The following is a 19,527-nucleotide window of genomic DNA, read 5'->3' as shown; positions in this document are numbered from 1 at the left end:
ACTGCCAACACTACATATATATAAAGAAGAATGTTTGTGTATTTGTTCGCAATTAACTCAGCTACTACTATAGCTATCGTCACTAAGCTTTCTACAGTTCTTTTTTGGGTCCTGAGAAAGGTCGACATCCACTGCCTCCCCAAAAATAGCTAAAATCTGAGATATTAATTAATTCTGAAAACTCTAATTTTCGACCTCATTTTTTCGAGTAGGAACAATCTCGCACGTTGGAGATAAAAATCTGCTTTCTTTCGAGAAGTGTTGTCACTGCTTGCTTTCAAATCGTAGAGTTTGTTAAAAAAAAATTTGTAAGTTTTACGATGAAATAAAAATAGCTTTGCTCAACATTAAATACATTTGCTAGCTTTCAAATCGCAGTTTGTTAGTCAAAAATGTGTAAGCGTTACAATATATATATATAAAGAAGAATGTCTGTGTGTGTGTGTTTGTTTGTTCGCATTATTGACTTCTAATAAATTATGATAAACTTTTTGTCACATTTAATGGACTGAAATTGAATATAGGTGACATATTGGACGGAACTTGAGCTTTTACGACCTTTTGATTAGAAAGACGAAAATCATTAAAAACTGTGTGCGATTGTTGCCAATATAATGGGAGAGAATTAGTTTATTTTTCTACAGAAATTTATATTATTCTAAATTTACAAGATACATTATTCTAAATTTAACTTAACTGGCATCGGATACTTCCTCTAGTAAGTAAATAAATAAAAATGACTCATTTATAGTTTTGATCTCTGAAAGAACATGTATAATATGTAAAAAATGCTTTTTTCTCGAAAACGTCTTAGAATAGACTGCTGTTAGTAATTAAAAAGATGTAGAAAGGAAGACAAAATCTTCTCAAACCTCTTTGAGTCAAGCAGAATAAAATATTACGGTAGAATTAAAATATTCTCTCGAGAGGCAATATAAGTGGATAGCTATCTTGGTTAATTCTGACTGCTCTGGTTCATTAAGCCTAATTAGCAAATTCTGTGTTAGGTTTTTGACAAGTGAATGTCAAGCTACTAATTTCTTTTAAATAATGGCCTTCCTTTTTCTTTCCGACATTGAGTTGGAGTTAGATATTTTTCTTAATTATTGGTCAAACAGTTGATTCGAAAAAGAAAACTGAACCAGGAGTTTAATTGCCATCTTGGGGCACGTGAGTGAAAAAGCATTACTACTATTTTTTTTTTTTTTTTAAACTGAGGAGGAAGGGAAGTAAATATAAAAATTTAAAAATCTGGAAGCTTTCAGATTTTGCATTACTCCCAAAAGGGCGTTTTTTAAAGTTTTTGTGTGTTACCATTATTTATTAAATATGTTCTTTATAATATAAACAAATTCCAAATTTGGGTATAAAACAAATTCCAAATTTATTCTTCCAGATCCCCATATAGGAATGGAAGACTACGTTATTCAAAATTGGATGTCTCTAGGTACCGTTGTTTTATCACAATGCCAGAAACATACATACATTTGTGCAGATTCGTCATTATTTAATTTTTTTTAAATATAATACAGGGCTCTAATATTTGGTGGCAACAATTTGAAAAGTGATATGCCGTTTATAGTGAATCAACACAAAAATGCCAAAAACGAAATGAATGGCCCTCCTCGGTAAATTCCCCTTTGGGACAATAAAATGAAATAAAACTGAAAGTGTTCAGATTTTAAAGTCACACAAGAGAGTTTATTAAGATTTTCTACACACTCGCTGAGTTCGCAGCTTATTAGTCTGCTCTTGAACTCACTTACATAATTTGTTTTGTTATACACATTGCTTTCTTCGCTTTTACTCCGTGTAAAATTCAATGGTAAAATGACAAAAGTATTATTTTACATTTAATGCAGCATATCTTTAGAATTTCCAATACAGTAACAAGTATTGTTATGCAGTTTCATATTTTTTTCAGTCTTTAATCAGTTCATCATATTAGTATTCAGTTTTGATAGCAAGATGGCTTACAAAACATTTTTTTAACATTTTGTTATTAACATTGTGTTATATTGCTATGTGCTAACAATATTGTTAATTTTTTCTTATTGTTGTGTATTAACCTTATCTATTAAATATAAGGTTCTTCACACTTCACCACATAAAATTCAATACCAACGGCAAAATCACTAAATATTTAAAAACAGCATACTTTTAAATTGGTGATACAATGGAAGAAGACGCCATGCATATTTTTATATTTGCTATACTACTTCTATAAAAACTAGTTATCATGAAAAGTTAGAGTCGAATTTGTTTATTAAAATTGAAAGATAAATAACTTCCACTTTTCTGAATGGCAACAGCTTCGCACGCTGGAGACAAAAATATTTAGTTTCGAAGTTTCGCCGTAGGTTCCGTGGTTTCAAATCAATGAGTTCGTTAATGAAAAATTTTAAATTTTAAATGAAAAGTTTTTTAAAATATGAAATAAATAATAAAACAAATTTGAAATTCAAAAATCGGGCGTTCAGGTGCGAATGTTTGCATGCAGGACTACGCTATTCAAAATTTGCAAAAACATATGCTAGTATGCAGCTTTTAAAAATGTGACATTTTTCTGAAGTGTAAGCGGCGTAATTGGGAAGAAAGCAATGCTTAATAACAAAGCTTTAAAAATGGGGAACTAGTAGCGAGTGCAAGACTAGATTAATAGACTACAAGCTGAGAGAGAGCACAGAAAACCTTAGCAAATTCATTTAAGCGACCGTAAAAATATTAAACCTTACCGAATTTTAATTTCTTCTAAATATATAAAAAAATTTTACACAAGAAATGCAATATAAAAATGTAAAAGGCAGGAACACAAGAAAACACAACCACGAAAATTACAAAGCACTTAAAACTTCCTCAGAAGATATGTGTTACGTACGAGCCGCTTGCAAAATTTGAAAGCTTTTAATATTCGCTTTAATAAAGTGAAAACTTGATTGTGTTTGCATAGAACCGCTGAAATGCCATACGTTTCATTTTGAAATAACTATCAAAGAAAAACTGATCGCATTGAAGAAGGATTGGTTTTGAACAACAAACATCATTAACATTTCCCTTTTTCTTACCTAGTAGAAGCAGACTTCAGATAAGTCAATAATTTACTGTAGAAACCAAGAAACTATCATGTTAAGCAATTTTATGCTAAATATTTAAAATATTACATCAATACCTCAAGCGCAGCCATCGCGGTAATAAAAATTGAGCCATTGTGCAAATAAAATCTGTGATTCTGTTTCTGAAAACTTGTGTATATTTGTAAAATCAAAAACAATACAAAAAATAATAAGGCAAGAACCTAGTAAACCATTTTTCATATTCTAATTATTAAGTTATTTATGTGCCATAATTTTTATTACATTTATGTGGTATGCTGTATATTATAGAGAAGAATATAAGGGGTTTGCAGAAGAAAACCATACTTTTAAAAGCAGTTGTACAAGTAACAAGTAAAAGGTCATTCTTTCATGGTCAAGACAACAACAATAAGTAAAAGCTGGAAAGCCTTTTAATATTAAAACATATTTTTATTTTTACTTATTACGTGCTCCGCCTTTAGGCATTACACGGAAATGAAGGAATGCCCTGTGGAGGTCATTTTAAGGGAAACTGGCTCGTATCTGCCTTATGCATGGGGAAAACCACGAAAACCACCGGGCAGCTAGCCCGTTTGCTGGGAATCAAACTCCAAAATGAATTACCAGAGTTCAGTGGCTTTTACTGCTCGGCTGCTGGTGGGCCTCTGAACATACTAAGAAGGGTTTTTATGAATTTCAAGAAGAGTTATTCTAGTCTTTTTTTATTCAAGAGAAAATTACTCAACTTCTTTCTATGAATATTTCATGAATCACTCGAATATTTAACTTTTTTAATCAATAACTGGATCTAAATTTTAAAAGTTTAAATAAAACACATCTCCCTATTCGAATGAAACTAAGAAATATTTATCATAATTTAAATTCTCTCGAAAATTAATAAAGTCTTAAATTTCACTGAGTAGTTAATCTAATATAAATGTACTATGACAAAACAATTAATCTACTAAACAAATTAATGTATCATTTAGGAAACGCCTTTTTCATGAAATAAGCTTTTATTTGACTTAAATTTATTTTTAAATCTAATGAGAATATCTTATTTAATTTAAAAAAGGCTCAATAAATATTATTTCCATTTTCAAAGCTGTACCAATACTCCTTTTGACTATTTAATTCCTGATCTTATTTTTAAAAATTATTTGCTATTACAAATGAATTTCTTATGACGTATTTTTCTTTTTAAATATTTCAAATGAAATTTTATACATTATGTGAAAAAGCATTTTTTTTTTTTTTTTTTTTTTAATCAATGGATTTCTTCAAAAGCCCATAAATTGCATTTAAATGTGCTCGTGAAACTCTTGTATACTGTAAAATTTATTTTGGTTAGCTTTAATTATCTCATTCGTTAATTAAAGGGAAATACATATTATTAATCTACTTGGTTCTATACATTTACAAATGTACACAGTTGTATATTAAGAATTTAATTTCTTAATAATAGGAAAAGTGTTAAAAATTAATATTTAATAATAATGGCACCTGGTGTCAAAACCTGAAGTATTCCTACAGAAAAAATTTCTGTCAAATGTAAATTGCTTTTCATTTGCTATATGAGATTTTTACATAGTAAATAATAAATTGCAATTTATTAAACAGAATGATTTAATGATTTGTAATTATGATTACAAATAATAATCATGCAATTATGATTAAAAATCATTAAATAATCCATAATTAAATGGAAATCATTAAATCATACATAATTAAATGGATTAATAAAATATGTAATTTAATGATTATTTAATAATAAAATGTAATTTATATTAAAGAGCATTATTTCAGTAAACAGGATTTTGACTTAAATGTTCACAAACTTCCCTTAGAAAAGGCTTTACTTATAAAATTACCCAGAAAAGCTACCTTATCTGAGAAGATTTTCAATAAATCTCTATCGATTTTGAGGGCGATCAGGCACAGTCCCTCATCTTCAGGAGTAAAACATTTTTGCGAACAACTCGCTATCTTAAAAATAGCTCTATAAGTCTAAACTGCGTCCTTCAAATTAATCATGCGATCTTACATAACACTTAATGTAGATGCCTCTTGCGAAATCAAAAAGATTGTAAATCAATAGCAATAATAATAAATAATTGTAAATAGAAACTTTTGACTCCCTTCCTTCTTCCTCTGAATCTTTCTCGCTTTCATCCTAGCAAGACGCTGCTGCAATCATCTAGACTCGCTTTTATTGCCATTGTATCATGTATTGATTAGTGCTCCCTGCTGATGAAAAGTCAATATGGCTGCTCTCTGTGTTATTTTCCCAACATCAGTAGGATCAACAAGATTAATATTATCTCCTGCTTTCCAAAGTATGAAAAATGAGCTCTTGAATAATTTGACCAAGGACTCTTTTTATTGCTAGATTTTACTCAGATAAATACTACAAATGGAAGGATGAATTGATTAAAATTCAGGAAATTTAGTGGTACGGAGGATTCAGAAATCAGTACTCCCAATAATCATAACTCATTATAGCAGCTGAAAGGAAACTGAATGTTACCTGCTATTGTTTTTGTGAGTCAGACAAACTTCGGATGGCAGTCATGGGTACAAAAGTCCACCTGTGGTTTCAAGGTCTATGCTAGAGTGTTGCACTGGCATGTAAATATTGTCATTTCAGTCTCTCTCCAACTGTTAATTGGTGAGAAATCTTGAACATGCATTGTGCAAAGCAGGAGTTGAACATCCTGTGTATAAAGAATATGTAGGGCAATGTGAGGAACATTGGTTTGCCCATTGTTCTATTGAAAGGAGAGGGGACAGAAGCCCTGGATATATTCATAGCCATGGGCATTAAAACCTCAGTAATATGATAGTGACTGGTAAGAGTACCAGATATGCACACTACAGGTAAACAGGATGTGCATCCAGTGCACCTCATACTGTTGCTGGGCCAGCATAATGATGAAAAATGCAAGCTTCGAATATGCATTCTCCACACATGGATATGACTATCACAACATTTTAAAAGAAAAGTGGGACTTATTCGAAATGGTGACATCACACTTTTCATGAACCTGTGTTTGGTGCTGAACACACCATCAAAGGCATTGATTCCTGTGTCAGAGTGTGAAAGAAAGCTGAAGTAATGCTCACTTTACAAATAATCTACAATGCTTCAGATGCCATTGAGCCATACTTGATGTTAAGCGATATATCCAGTTTCCTATAAAAAATTCCTAACAGTCATGTGGGCAAGATATCTGTCATTTGGGGCAATAGTGAGAGAAGACCAATGAGATTCTCAGGCCAATCTCTGTGGTTCTCCTGGAGTTATTAACTGCAAAGGCTAGCAAAAATCATTAGACCAAAATGATTAGCAGTTGGGATACACAGTAATTCACAATACTGAGTCCCCTTGCAACTGAATTCTGAGACATGTTAGTATGAATTGCTTCTTGTCTTATGAGACATTACATGACCCCCAACCTTCAAAATAACAAGTAAACATAATGTATGGATGAAAAACTGGCATTTTAGTCTGCCTTTTTAAATTACTTTGTAGTGTTATTTACTCTTTCATATAATGTACACATGCTGTGGAATACTGAACATTTGCATATCCCAGCATGTTCTACTTTTTATGCAAATTTCAGATTTGATGTATGATTCTGTCATGGTGTAATGATTCAAATGGCCAACAGCTACAAATAACAGTTCATTACATATAAATTTTACAACCTTGGTAAGCATTTCCAGATAAAAAATCTTCATCTGAAGAAAATACAAATTGCTGTTCCTCGAGCAGTGTTTTTTTCAGTGCCTTTTGATATTAGACAATGATCAAACTATTGAATACACTGAAAACAATACATTCAATACAAAAGCTCTGAAAAGGACTCAGTAGTGAATGGCATTAATTGATTGCAAAAGATGCTTCCTGACCCAGTTAAAGCAACACCTCTAACAGTTTAGAAACTCAACAAATTAAAAACAGCTTAGGAAATTATTTAGGACATTACTACTTAAATAATTATTTAACTCATAATTATTAATTTAATGCAATTCTAATTCTAGAAAAGACTGGTCCAAATTCTAGAACCAAGTGCTTTTGTTAGATCAAATTGAGTCGATTTTATGTCAATTTTCGGCAATGACTCCCCAAGTCTCTGGGCTCATTCCAATGAAGGCCAGGAAAACACTAAAATTATCATAAAAGGCACAAGGATTTTTATGTGCTGTAAGTTTTAGAAATTATATTAAGAAGTGGAATATTCCACAGATATACTTTACACTTATTGTTTTGGGCAGTATGCTAATATCCCATGTTACGATTGCCCTGTTTGTTAGTGATAAAGAATGAAAAAAAAAAAAAAAAATTGTGCTAAGTTTAAAGCTTATTTTAAAATAAGTTTCATTTCTCAGCTTGATGTGTAATTAATTTAGTCACCGTTATGGATTTAAGCACCCAGCAAGTATCTGACCTTTGGAGGGTAAGAAAAAGTTTATTTTGAATGTAGTAGTTGATTAAAATTGGCAAAATTGATTCATAGCTGTAATCAGAAAGAAAATAAATATTGGAAATCAAAGGAAAAAACTTGTTTTCCTATTTGGGTAAGAAAATGTTCAACACATTGCAGAAAAATGTGTGTAGCTACTAAACATATTTTCCTGATAAATGAGCAAGAGCAAAAAATTACTTCTTTGTGTTTATTATGAATGTGCGAAATGTGAAAAAATGAACACGTGAAAAAAAATGTGTGTAGCTACTAAACATATTTTCCTGATAAATGAGCAAGAGCAAAAAATTACTTCTTTTTGTTTATTACTATGTGATTTTATGAATTAAGAAATGTGAAATATTATTAAATTACTTCAAACACTACTTTCTACCCTAAATCTGGTTTACTAATTTTAAAGATAATATTTATTACTTTTCAATCCTCTTCAGCTCCAATATGTGTCTCCTACTAACAAGAAATTAGCCACCCCTTTTTACTGCATTGTCTTCTTCATATAAATGCAATTTTATATACTAATTCCAGCTATTACATTATAAAGAATTTAGTCTACGGAAAAGTCACTTCATGTTCTCATTATGCTGCCAGAGTATAACTTTGAAATTTTAAATGAAAAAACTGAGAATGCAAATGTCCTTTTAAAACAAATGCTAACAAAATGCAAAAAAGAAAACTCTATTATAATACAGAAATAAAAAAACTGCAAGTAACTTCTTTTCTTGATATTTTCTGTCACATTGCAAATATTAAGTAAATCTTTCATTTTCTAAAGTATTAATCCTAGAAATGATTTCCAGTTACAGAAGTTTTTAAAATAAGATAGAGAAAGTTATTGAAATAAATTCAATTATGTATATCAAAGAAGTCTATAAATATAAAATCAAATATTGTATATGGTATCGGTAGCACAAAAATTCCAAGTAAAATATTCATTATGCCTAATCATGTATATATGCATGTATGTAGGTGGGTACCTATATATTTATTTAAACACATAAATATGGCTGACAAATTCACAAAAATATTCAAGAATGAATTTTCTGACTTAGATACCATTTCAATGCTTAAATTTTCAAACAAATTTAGGGAGCATTTAAAAGACAAAAATGCTTGTTCGGCAATTAATGGTTCTATATTATAAAATGGTATCATATGTTATGAAATTTGTAGCTTGCCCACTGAATTCTTACATCACATAGAATTCAATAGTAGATTCACATTTAGAATTCTCAATAGTGTGTTAAATGTTGCCATAAATTTTCCTACTTTCTATTGTCATTTCTGAATTCATCATATCAATGCATAGCTTTCTTAACAAAATGACCTGCACAACTATCTTTGTCTTTTTAACTTTATTATTAAGCATCCCTTTCTTTGCACTTACCCCACACAAAATTCAATAACAAAATCACAAAATTTTTAAAAACAGCATATCATTAGGATTCCTGATATAGTATTAAGTGTTGCCAAAATATTTTTTTTAATTCCCTATATCATTTCTTTCAAAATAATACATAACAATAACATTTAGAGGCAGTATCATTTTATTTGAAAAGTAATGTGAACATAAAAGTGGCGCGGAGAAGAATGAGAAGCGAGCACATCTGGCGATAGTAAAAAATTAAAAATAGAAACATCTACATAAACCTACCATCCCAGAGTTCAGTTTTTACTATAAAAATAACCATTTCTCTCATAAAATGAGTCAATGGTTAATAATTTAACTTAAATGGGCAACACAATACCTAACAGAACTTAAAAATACACTCAATTTTCTCACCTCAGAGTATGGCCCAAACCACCAGTTTGTAGGATCAAGTTCCTTGCTCTCAAATCATCCAATAACTCAAATGCATTGATTTCAGAACCATCAATAGAAATGTCATCATCTAATGCAGGCATCTTCAAAGAAACCTGATGGTTGCCACCAACGACTTCCAGTTGATGCCATTCTCAGGAAGAACTATAGGATAAACATGAGCATGAGAATAATTCAGTTCATGTAGTAGATGCCATTGTATGCCTGAGAAATGAGCAAAATAATTGAAAATTTTAAAAAATTAATAAAAAGTGATATAACTAAATATTACTGAAATAGTGAAACCATTTTAATGCATTAAAATATTTTTTGTGCGTATGTGTGTACTTATAAATATTTATGGGGCAAGAAAATAAAAATTCAGCACTAGAAATTGATGGATGATTGTCAATCAAATGGTAACTTTAATGTACATTTTAAATTGCAACAATGTATTGTTCAGTTAATAAAGCAAAGAGAACTTGAATGATTCTTCTTTTTAGTGGCAACCAAATTGCTGATAAAAAATCTGAAATTTTAACAACTGTTTCTATGCAGTGGTTTTATTGTTATATATAAATACCAGCATTTAGTTACTTTCTTCAAGTGTCTTCTCATAACAATGAAGCAGGAAATGAAATAAGAACTGGATAATAACAAAAGCCTTCATATGCAGAAAAGGTTTCATTCACCTTTTTTGTATATTATATGCACAATGAAGTGCATATGCATATCTACACAATGCTATTCATCCCTAAGGATAAATATCATTATGCAGATATTCTGGTACTGCTGCCTCATTTTTGAACATGTGAAGATATTCCCATAGGATATGCACAAGTGTAAGTTTAGCATCTTGAAGCAATTGCTAAAAATCCTGATCATTTAAGAAGCAATCTTGAATGATCATGATCTTTGTAGTCTCAGCCATAATCATGTGTAGCCAATAACACTAAACCTTAGTTCAGGTGATCACCTAACTACATGAGCAATCCAGACAGGACGCCTCATTTAGTTGACTCTTTACACCTGATTAGATAAATTGTGACTACTTATTTCTTTGTACAGACTTCAGAAGCCAAAGAACTGTGATAGTACCACATCCAACAGCATGCCACTGTATCAGCATCTGCCTTCTACGAGTTGTAGAACACAATGACTGGTTCATTGATGAATGGAAGCAAGTGGCATGCAGGTATGAGTCTTGATTCCAAATGCATTAAGCTGACTTTAAGGTTAGAAATACGGTACTATCCTTATAAAGCCAAACTTCCAATGTGCCAGTCTGAAAATGGACAAGGTCATGATGATTGTGATGATTCAGTGATGGTTTGAGACAGCTTCCTTGGCAATGTTTGGGATCTTTGCTATTTGAACCAACAAGTATGTGAAACTGCTCAAAAGTCACATTTCTTATCACTTTTCTGCTATCTGGATGAAAATAGAGTGCTCCAAAAAGACAATTTCTCTTCTGAGGAGCATTTTACAGAATTCTCTTTTCTGAAATGGCCACCAAGAACCCAAACTTATTAAATGATTTGGTATATCTTGAAGGAAGAGGTGTGATCCAATCATCCAACATCACAGTGTTCTTAATTTATTCATGGGAAATCCTAGATGTTTGGCACGGCTTACCCCTGAAACATTTCTGCTGACTTTTTGAAAGTAAGCCTCAGCATGTGATAGACATTGTCAGGATTAACAGAGAAATAACTTATTACTAATCAAGTATCCGTAATACAGTGACACTTCAGCAGACATGTTATGATTACGTGAATACTATGTATAATATTTTAATAATTATAAATGCATTACTTAATAATTTCTTTAAAGTAAAGGAAGAATGGCATTATGTAAAAATAATGGAATAACTCAAAAACATTTTCAAGCATTTAAATAATATCTCATGTAATATTCAATTTGATAAAACATATTTACCTCCATTTGTAAAAAATTGTAAGTATGCACTGTGGTTCCTAGAAGTTGCACCAATGCATGCCAGATTGTCTCCATATCTTCCAATTCGTACAATAAATCTAATGAATCAAAAAAAAAAAAAAAAAAAAAAGTTTTCCTCTTCTCCAAGTTATTCATATGAACAACTTTACCTGAATGTCTGCTTTTCTCAGTTTTTTGCTCATTTGGTCAAAAACTGTTAAATTTGGCATATTAATGGACAGTAATTCTTTCTTTGATAGAACAGTCAAAAATCTCTAAAATACAATTCATATGAATTTGATCATGTTTAGAATAAATTTTAGTTTATAATTAAAATTAAAGAAATACGTCTTAAGTTTGGCTATAGTATTTCAAGCAAGAAATTATCCAACAATGATGAGATACATTTATATGAATTTGAGATAGATTAACTGTATCACTTGTCAAATTGTTGCCACCAAATATTAGCATCCTGTATAATAAAGAAGGATCTACATGAATTTATGCATGTTTCTTGCATTGTGAAAAAACAACCGTAGAGCAATCAAATACTAAATAATGCAGTCCTCCACCCAAACATGTGCATCTGGAAGTCCAAAATTTGAATTTGTTTTATTATCTATTTCATGTTTTACAAAAATTTAATATATTTTTGGTTAACAGACTCAATGATTTCAAACCAAGCAGTGGCAACACCGTACGAGTTTGGTGTTTGGCTGCTTTTAAATATCTTGCGATTTTGCTGTCAAATTGAATTTAATGTGGTAAAACTGAATACTGATATACAGCTGATATAATAAACTGAGAAAAGACTGAAAAAAATTGAAAAATTGCAGAATGTATTCCTAATATGTCTTTTATACTGTCTCAACAGTTAAAGCCCATTCTAAAAACAATTTGCTCAAAGTCCAGAAATGAATTTTCTGGTCTTTTATTAATACTTCAAAAATTTAATGTATTTTATGCATTTTGAAATTATAATATGCATTAATATACTATGAAAAACGAAGTTGATGATACGTATAAACAAGCATCATAGCATGATATTTGAATTATACATTTAACTTAGTTATATATTTAATTATACAAATTAAACTACTGCTTATTATAAAGAAAACTATACAGTCAAAAGTCTTTAATCCGGACTCGTCGGGACTTCGGCGATTCCGGATTATAGATCATCAGTTTAAATCTGGTAAGATGGCATGCAGAAATTATAAAATTAAAAATATGAAACCGTAATTTATAAAATAATGAGCAATTATGATCTAAAGGGTATGAAAATTTACCAAAAAAGAAGCCTAATATTTATTTGTTTACTTTATTAAACATTTCTTTCAATGCGTGGATGCGTAAAGCATACCTTACGCATAGCCGAAATTAGAAAATTGCAACCAGAAAACTATTTGATTTGTATTCATGGTATTTATAATGACGAGGAATTTGATTTAAATCATATCAAAGACGGAGTACATCGAAATTAAATACTACATTTAGTAAGGAATTATAAGCCGAATAAAATAAAAACATCTGCTCTGAAGATAACGATAGTGTTGACAAATCAACTTCCAGTTCATTGCGCGCCGGCCGTGATGTCTCCCCCCCCTCCCGCGCACAGCAGCGTGAAATTGATAAACAGATTTCGGAACGGTTAGATAAACAAAGAATGTGCCTTTATCCATTTTTTTTAGCAATTCGTTTTTTGTTTGATGGACATCGAAACATACTTTCGTTTTCTAGATCCTTTGGGAGCTCCAGCATCGGAAATTCTATTTGACATAATCAAAAGTTCAAGCTTACTTTTAGAAAATTGCTCTTACAGTCTTCAAAAAATAATAAGCCGGATCCAATTCGAAGATTAAGGAACAACGCAATCATCAACATTAACTGAAATAGATAATTAGATAATTTTAGCTTATAGCGTCCGTTATACATTAAATGTGCACGCAAAAACGTATTCTGCACTTGCGCAGACGCATATGCGCAGTCGTAAATGTCTTGGGCGCACGAGTAAAACGCCTATGCGCATGCGTCAATGCGGCGCATGCGCAGAAAGATTTTAGCTTTGAGGTCCGGATTATGGGTGTCCGAATTAACGACTTTTGACTGTATTTAAGGAGGCAAAGAGTTGCATGTGGCTGTTCAGTTTACTGGAGGAAATTTTGATGAATTATAAAATTTCTGACCGCACCCCAAATTATGACAAAAACTTAACAGTGCTTTGTATTTTCAGTTTGTTTGTTTAATGGTTTTTATGGGGAAGCACAATATTCTTAAAGTGAAGATGCCTTAATGGAAGACCTTTTAAGGGAAACTGTCTCCCACTCACATTACACAAGGAGAAAAGTAAGAAAATGCCCATGTAGCTAGTTAATTTGGGAGCATCGCATTTTCTGAACTGACGAAAATTTTAACAAACTGAAATGAAATTTCAGAAACATTTCCCTTGCAAAATGCGTAAAAGAAAAATTAATCTTATCCCTTAGACACATTTTTTAGTAACTTTGCTACTCAGTCATTTGAGCAGCTTTCTCATTTTATTGGAATGTTTGTATAATTAATCAAACATTTTATTTTGTGTTATATTCATATTTTACATATTTTTCATTTAAAATTTCATATATTTTTCGGTTTTCCCATGAAAAATGAGTTCAAATCAAAATTCCAAATTGTCTCACATGTTGAACTCACAATATGATCTCACAAGCTTTTGAGATTATGTTTTAATACTATTTATAATGTCTTTAAAGCTTTAACTATTCTAATTAATGCTGAAAGCAATGAAAATATTCACACAGATAATATTTGAACTGAAATAGAATGAACTGCCAATGTACAATTACTTTATCCACTTGATTTATGACACATAAATAAATTTGTGTTAACAGTTGAATATTCATCCAGAAAGTTGTATTTGTCAGCAATTTTCAAATGTATTTTATTTTTATTGCACGCAAACATTTGGTCATGAACCTCAGTAGTAATTTCTGCTTAATTAATTTATTGCGTTCATACATGTACTGAATTACAAAAGCCCTAATATAATATATTTAAAAGAAACAGTAGACTACATATATAGTATCTAACACAGAAATATCAAATATGAGATTAAACTACAAAGTCAGAATGTAGCCATTTGCCATGTATGTTATGCTTGCTGTTTCATTTCATTTTAAAATAATAATTTAGAGGTATATGCATCAGTGAAATTTTTTTTTATAATTTATCCTATGAAATTTAATTTAATTAAATAACTGCAAATTAAAATGAAAGTACTGTCTTCCAGGAATAGAATTTGAATTTACTGTTGTCTAATCATTTTTTAAAATAGTATGTTGAAGACAGAAATCTCAAGCTAGCTGAATAAACTAATTACTTTTAAAACTTATTAAGGAAGAGAGTTATTTATAAATCCATGCATTTTAGCTTTCTTTAAGTTAATTTGTCTAGATTCTTTTTAAATCAAAATTATATAGAATAACATGTTTAATTTTTCCTCTTCAAGTAAGAACGCGAGTAAAATGCAAATAGAAGAAAACACAAATAGCCTGCTCTGTAGAGGCTAAAAGTTACCGCTGTTAATTAATATGCAAAATTTGGCAAATAGTTGCCAAATATAAGCCAGTTGAAGACATGCAACTTAAGCAAAAGTTAACACTCAAGTAAGACAGGTAGAGATGCAAGATATTTTCTCAATGGAAAGGTATTATTTACTTGCAACCTGCCTCATTTCCCTTTCTGTGTGTGGGGGGAGGGGGAGAAATTTTTGCTCTGAGTATACTAATTTCCCTTTCGGCTAATCTTCCACTGACTGAAAAGACGCCAAATCATTCAAAATATCTCACCAATGTTCAGAAAAAATATGTTTTCTGTAATATGCAGAAACCGGTTTATTTGATTATGACAAAGCATGTCTATGTGCATATATCCCAAAACTAAAGAAACAATTAGAAATAAAATTAATCAGTCCATTTTATAAAAAGAGCCATAAAGAAAAAGGTGTTACTTAGTCTTCGGTGTCTGAAAGAGTATTGCTTGGCAGCATTGTTTTACGCCAAGCAGAGTTTGGCTTTAGTGTAACCCTAAAGTTATTTCGTTTTTGCCTTATTAGTATGTATGATTTTTGACTTGATGTGGGAGCATATGGTTGTTCGCTTTTAACTAAGTTACATAGGTAACTATAAGCACATGCGTGTGCTAGTATTCAATAATGTTGTTTTTGTTAAAATAAATTTGTTATTGTTAATATTACAGTCCACTTACTGAAGTTAAGTTTCATTAAATAAGTTGGAGCAGGAACAGCATCTCATAAATCTAAATCAACTGCCACCAGAATTCTTGGGCCTGGACCACAGAAAACAACAGCAGTATCTTCCACAAGAACAGAACACAGGTATGCTATTCTTCCACCTACTACATAATTGCAATATGTTGGATCAAGACTTGCTTCATGGAAACTTTCTTTTAGAAATGTCTAAAATAAAAGAAATAATAATAATAAATATTTCCACCTTAAATATACAATGAAAGACACAGTATTAATAAACATTAATTCCCTTTTGTATACTAAATTTTTTGATGAAGCAAGTTCTAATCAGATTCAGCAAAGCCACACAAATATTTCCACAAAAATAATTATTATGTTATTATTATTTGCGGGTAAACAGCCTCAAATATTTAAATAAAGCATACAACTAAGAGGTCCATGATGAGTAAACCAGGTGTAATTATGAGTGTATGAGGGTAAATTTACGTATAATAATTTTTATCAGTTTTTATTTATTTACGGTGTCATCAATTACGATTTTAAAATAACTGTGTTTGTCTTATTGAATAAAATTCAGGTACACAAATAAATGATTACGACAATGCATGCAAGGATTATCCAGTCCTCGAGGCTTCCTTTTATTTAGCACTATTTATTTAGCTTAAATTAAACTCATTCATGTTTGCAACATACAGACAGAAGTACATGAGGAAAGCAATGAAAATATTCACACAGATAATATTTGAACTGAAATAGAATGAACTGCCAATGTACAATTACTTTATCCACTTGATTTATGACACATAAATAAATTTGTGTTAACAGTTGAATATTCATCCAGAAAGTTGTATTTGTCAGCAATTTTCAAATGTATTTTATTTTTATTGCACGCAAACATTTGGTCATGAACCTCAGTAGTAATTTCTGCTTAATTAATTTATTGCGTTCATACATGTACTGAATTACAAAAGCCCTAATATAATATATTTAAAAGAAACAGTAGACTACATATATAGTTGCTAATTTGTGATGCAATGAAACTTGTTAATAAATGATACCTAAATAAATTTAAAATAAAAAAAAATTCTCATTGATGATGACTAGAAGCTTCAGTCAATTTAACAGTACAATTTTGTTCCTACAATTATAATTCTAGACATGGCAAAAGAAAAACTCTGGCACTTAGGAATTTTTATGATGAATGGCTTTCAAAATAGCTTTGTTTAATTATTTAGATTTATTTGCCAATGTATGCAGTAAAAGACTATACATAGGTGAATGAATCTAATAAGGATGCATTTTCTTATATTTAGTAACAAACAAAATACACAAGTTTGTTTTCAATACCTGACAAAATGTAGGCAAAAGCTATTCCATAGTGATTTAAAAAATTGACTGGACAGCTATAGCTACGAAGCATGGACAGTATAGCAACATTTAAAAAAGTTTTCTGAAGTCAATTAACTTCTGTCCCTTTAAAAGTAATCCTCTTCTACATTCATATGTCATTCTAGCATTAGAATCATGTCTGGAATGCCTATGCCAAAAATTATTTAGCCAAAAATTTCATGCTACACAAGAACGTAAATTTAACCAGTTATGATTTAGAAATTTACACTTCTCCTTTTCATTTCCCTATCAGAATGCAAACTAGTTCGAGAAAACTTGAGGATTACAGATTTTAAGACAAAGCCTGTTTCTGCTTCTCGAGGCCACATTTACTAGATTTCACTATCTCAGTAATTTATTATTATATCTATCTCACTATCTCAGATAAGATCACAATCCAAAGTCTCTGGCTTTGGATTGTGACTGCTGACATTTAAATTTTTATGCTGGTGAGAAGTTTGAGCCAACTTCCCATTAAATGAATTGTGCAATATTTGATTACTGGATTAGTTTTAATTTGAATTTGAATGTGACTTTTAAGATAGCTTGCGACAAGTCATTGTTTGACTTTGTTAAACATGAGATGTGCAGTTCAAGGATCTGATTTAATAAAAAGGTTATATTTTAACCATCAGAAGTCTTTGTCAGTATCTTCAGCCAAGCAATAATTCACTTCAAGTCCATTAGGAGTTTGAATATCAGTTTATGCTGTGAAAGAGCATCAAACTCTATACACTGAAGAGAGATTTTTTTCATTCCTACCTTCAAAAAGTGAATACAGCAAGCTACTGTGTATTGTGTAGGTTGTATTTTATGCAACAAAAAGCAAGGAAAAGGTGGGAGCATGAAACCAATGAAAATGTACCTTTAAGCACACTTCATGAAGATTTTATAGGACCGTTACTATAAACAAACAAGAATTGACCCCTGTAGATGCTTTTATAAAGTTTGTCTAGATGTATCAGTAAAGCTGACATCAGCCCAAGATTCATCTTTGGAGATCCTTTTAGAATAATTACAAACAGAGATACGGCTTTCACCTCAAAGAACTGCCCAGATGATTACTGTGCAAAAGAAAAAAAACCAGTACATATTCTAAACTACAGGCATTCTGTGAGGAAATGGTCAAGCAGAAAGTATCCATTCAACTTTCATTCTAATTCTAGTCTTAGCCAAATTGTCTACTGAAGATCCAATAAAATGACACAAGTATGTTGCAGATGCCCAATGCATGTTAAACAGCCCTAACTGCAGAAGCACTAAGAGATCAGCATTTGTCAGCAATCTGTCAGCAAAATATATTTTATTAAAGCAAGCAATTCATACAACAGCAGAATATTACAAAGACTACTTTTTAAGGATACATGTGCCCTCCCCCTCTTATATTCTATGGCTTCTGGAGCCAAACCTCATGCAGACATAAGGAAGAAATAGAAATAAGTGATTATCATTTACAAGAAAATTGTTTTTAACAGCTTATTATTTTTTTCAATTCAGTGTGACCATAACATTAGAAATGTAAAATTATAAAGAGACATAGAAAGGTGAATGCATTTCAGATTTATGATGCCATCTAAACCAATAGTAGAAAAAAAATTAATGAAAATATGTCTTATAAAAAATTACTTTTATTCACCCATTAAATATTAAAACTGCTAATGACGTGATGTTTGGTTCAGCAAAGTTTAAAACTGATTATATTTTATTCATTGTTACCTCAATAACTCCTCCAGCAAAAAAAAAAAAAAAAAAAAAGATCAGTTGAATTAAAATTTTCTTCTAACAGATTAGCACGATCTGCAGCACTGCTTATGATGGTGTTGTCAATTGCCCAACATACCTTAAAAGTTCTTCTACCACTTACAGATTCTTGATACCACTGAATACAAATATCAGTTGATTTTGCAGAGGCAGGTAAACCCAGTATATGTATTGTTATTTAAACTGCAGGTTAAAATATGAAATAAAATTATGTAGAATAATTACTTCAAATTATTATTAAAACTCTATCTTTTTCATCTTTATACAGTTTCAAGGAATAAACATAACTTCAGGAATAGACCATCCTTAGATATACGAAATACTAATAAAAAAACAAATATTTTAGAAAATCAAAGTTTCTTACATTCAAATATTATTTTAGCTACAGTAGCTGAGAACAATGGGGTGCCCATTTGTTCCAAACTAACTGCAGCAGATTTATCTTGAATAATGCTGTTGTGAATATTTGTAAACATCTGAATCCTTTCTGATTACACTTTTTGTTTTTCTGCATTCTTGTGGTGTTCTATTCATTTATTGTTTTTAGGCTGATAATTTTGGGGTTTACTTGATTTAATAATTCATTTCCTTTATTCCTTGGCAGCAATTTTTGCTACCCATTTGGGAATAAGAACTTGTCAACTTGGTGCTTTTATGGGAGATCTGCAAAAACACATTTTCAAAGCCAGGGTTCGTACACATTTCTGCACATGGAAATTAAGTACTTTTAAAGACTTTTAAGGACCATTAATGAAAAAAAATTAAGGACCTATGAACAAATGGGAACTGAATAAATTCAATTAAACATATTAT

At 30.7% G+C, this 19,527-nt stretch overlaps 1 protein-coding gene and 1 long non-coding RNA gene across 17 annotated transcripts in view; one reads left to right on the top strand and one right to left on the bottom strand.

The window, feature by feature from the left end:
* Nucleotides 1–19,527, bottom strand: part of LOC146997288 (uncharacterized) — a 64,979-nt gene that overhangs the window by 39,463 nt on the left and 5,989 nt on the right. For 3 of the 10 annotated variants that reach the window (XR_015041276.1, XR_015041275.1, XR_015041277.1), the window contains exons 1-3: nt 15,561–15,698; nt 11,298–11,395; nt 9,342–9,524 (exon numbers count right to left, since the gene is read on the bottom strand). This is a non-coding gene — a long non-coding RNA (uncharacterized LOC146997288). Of the gene's footprint in view, nt 1–9,341; nt 9,585–11,297; nt 11,396–15,560; nt 15,772–19,527 lie in introns of those variants that run through there. The other 7 variants (XR_015041284.1, XR_015041278.1, XR_015041283.1 and 4 more) reach the window with 5 other exon arrangements.
* Nucleotides 15,551–19,527, top strand: part of LOC146997287 (uncharacterized) — a 53,614-nt gene continuing 49,637 nt past the window's right edge. For 6 of the 7 annotated variants that reach the window (XR_015041267.1, XR_015041274.1, XR_015041268.1 and 3 more), the window contains exon 1: nt 15,551–15,690. The gene's annotated coding sequence lies outside the window, so the exon portion shown is untranslated. The remainder of the gene's footprint in view (nt 15,691–19,527) is intronic. The other variant, XR_015041271.1, reaches the window with a different exon arrangement.

Source organism: Stegodyphus dumicola, chromosome 5 (assembly GCF_044657685.1).
Source record: "Stegodyphus dumicola isolate Sdum_Otavi_A_Nest chromosome 5, ASM4465768v1".
Lineage (NCBI taxonomy): Eukaryota > Metazoa > Arthropoda > Arachnida > Araneae > Eresidae > Stegodyphus > Stegodyphus dumicola.
This window is presented reverse-complemented; position numbering and strand designations above follow the sequence as displayed.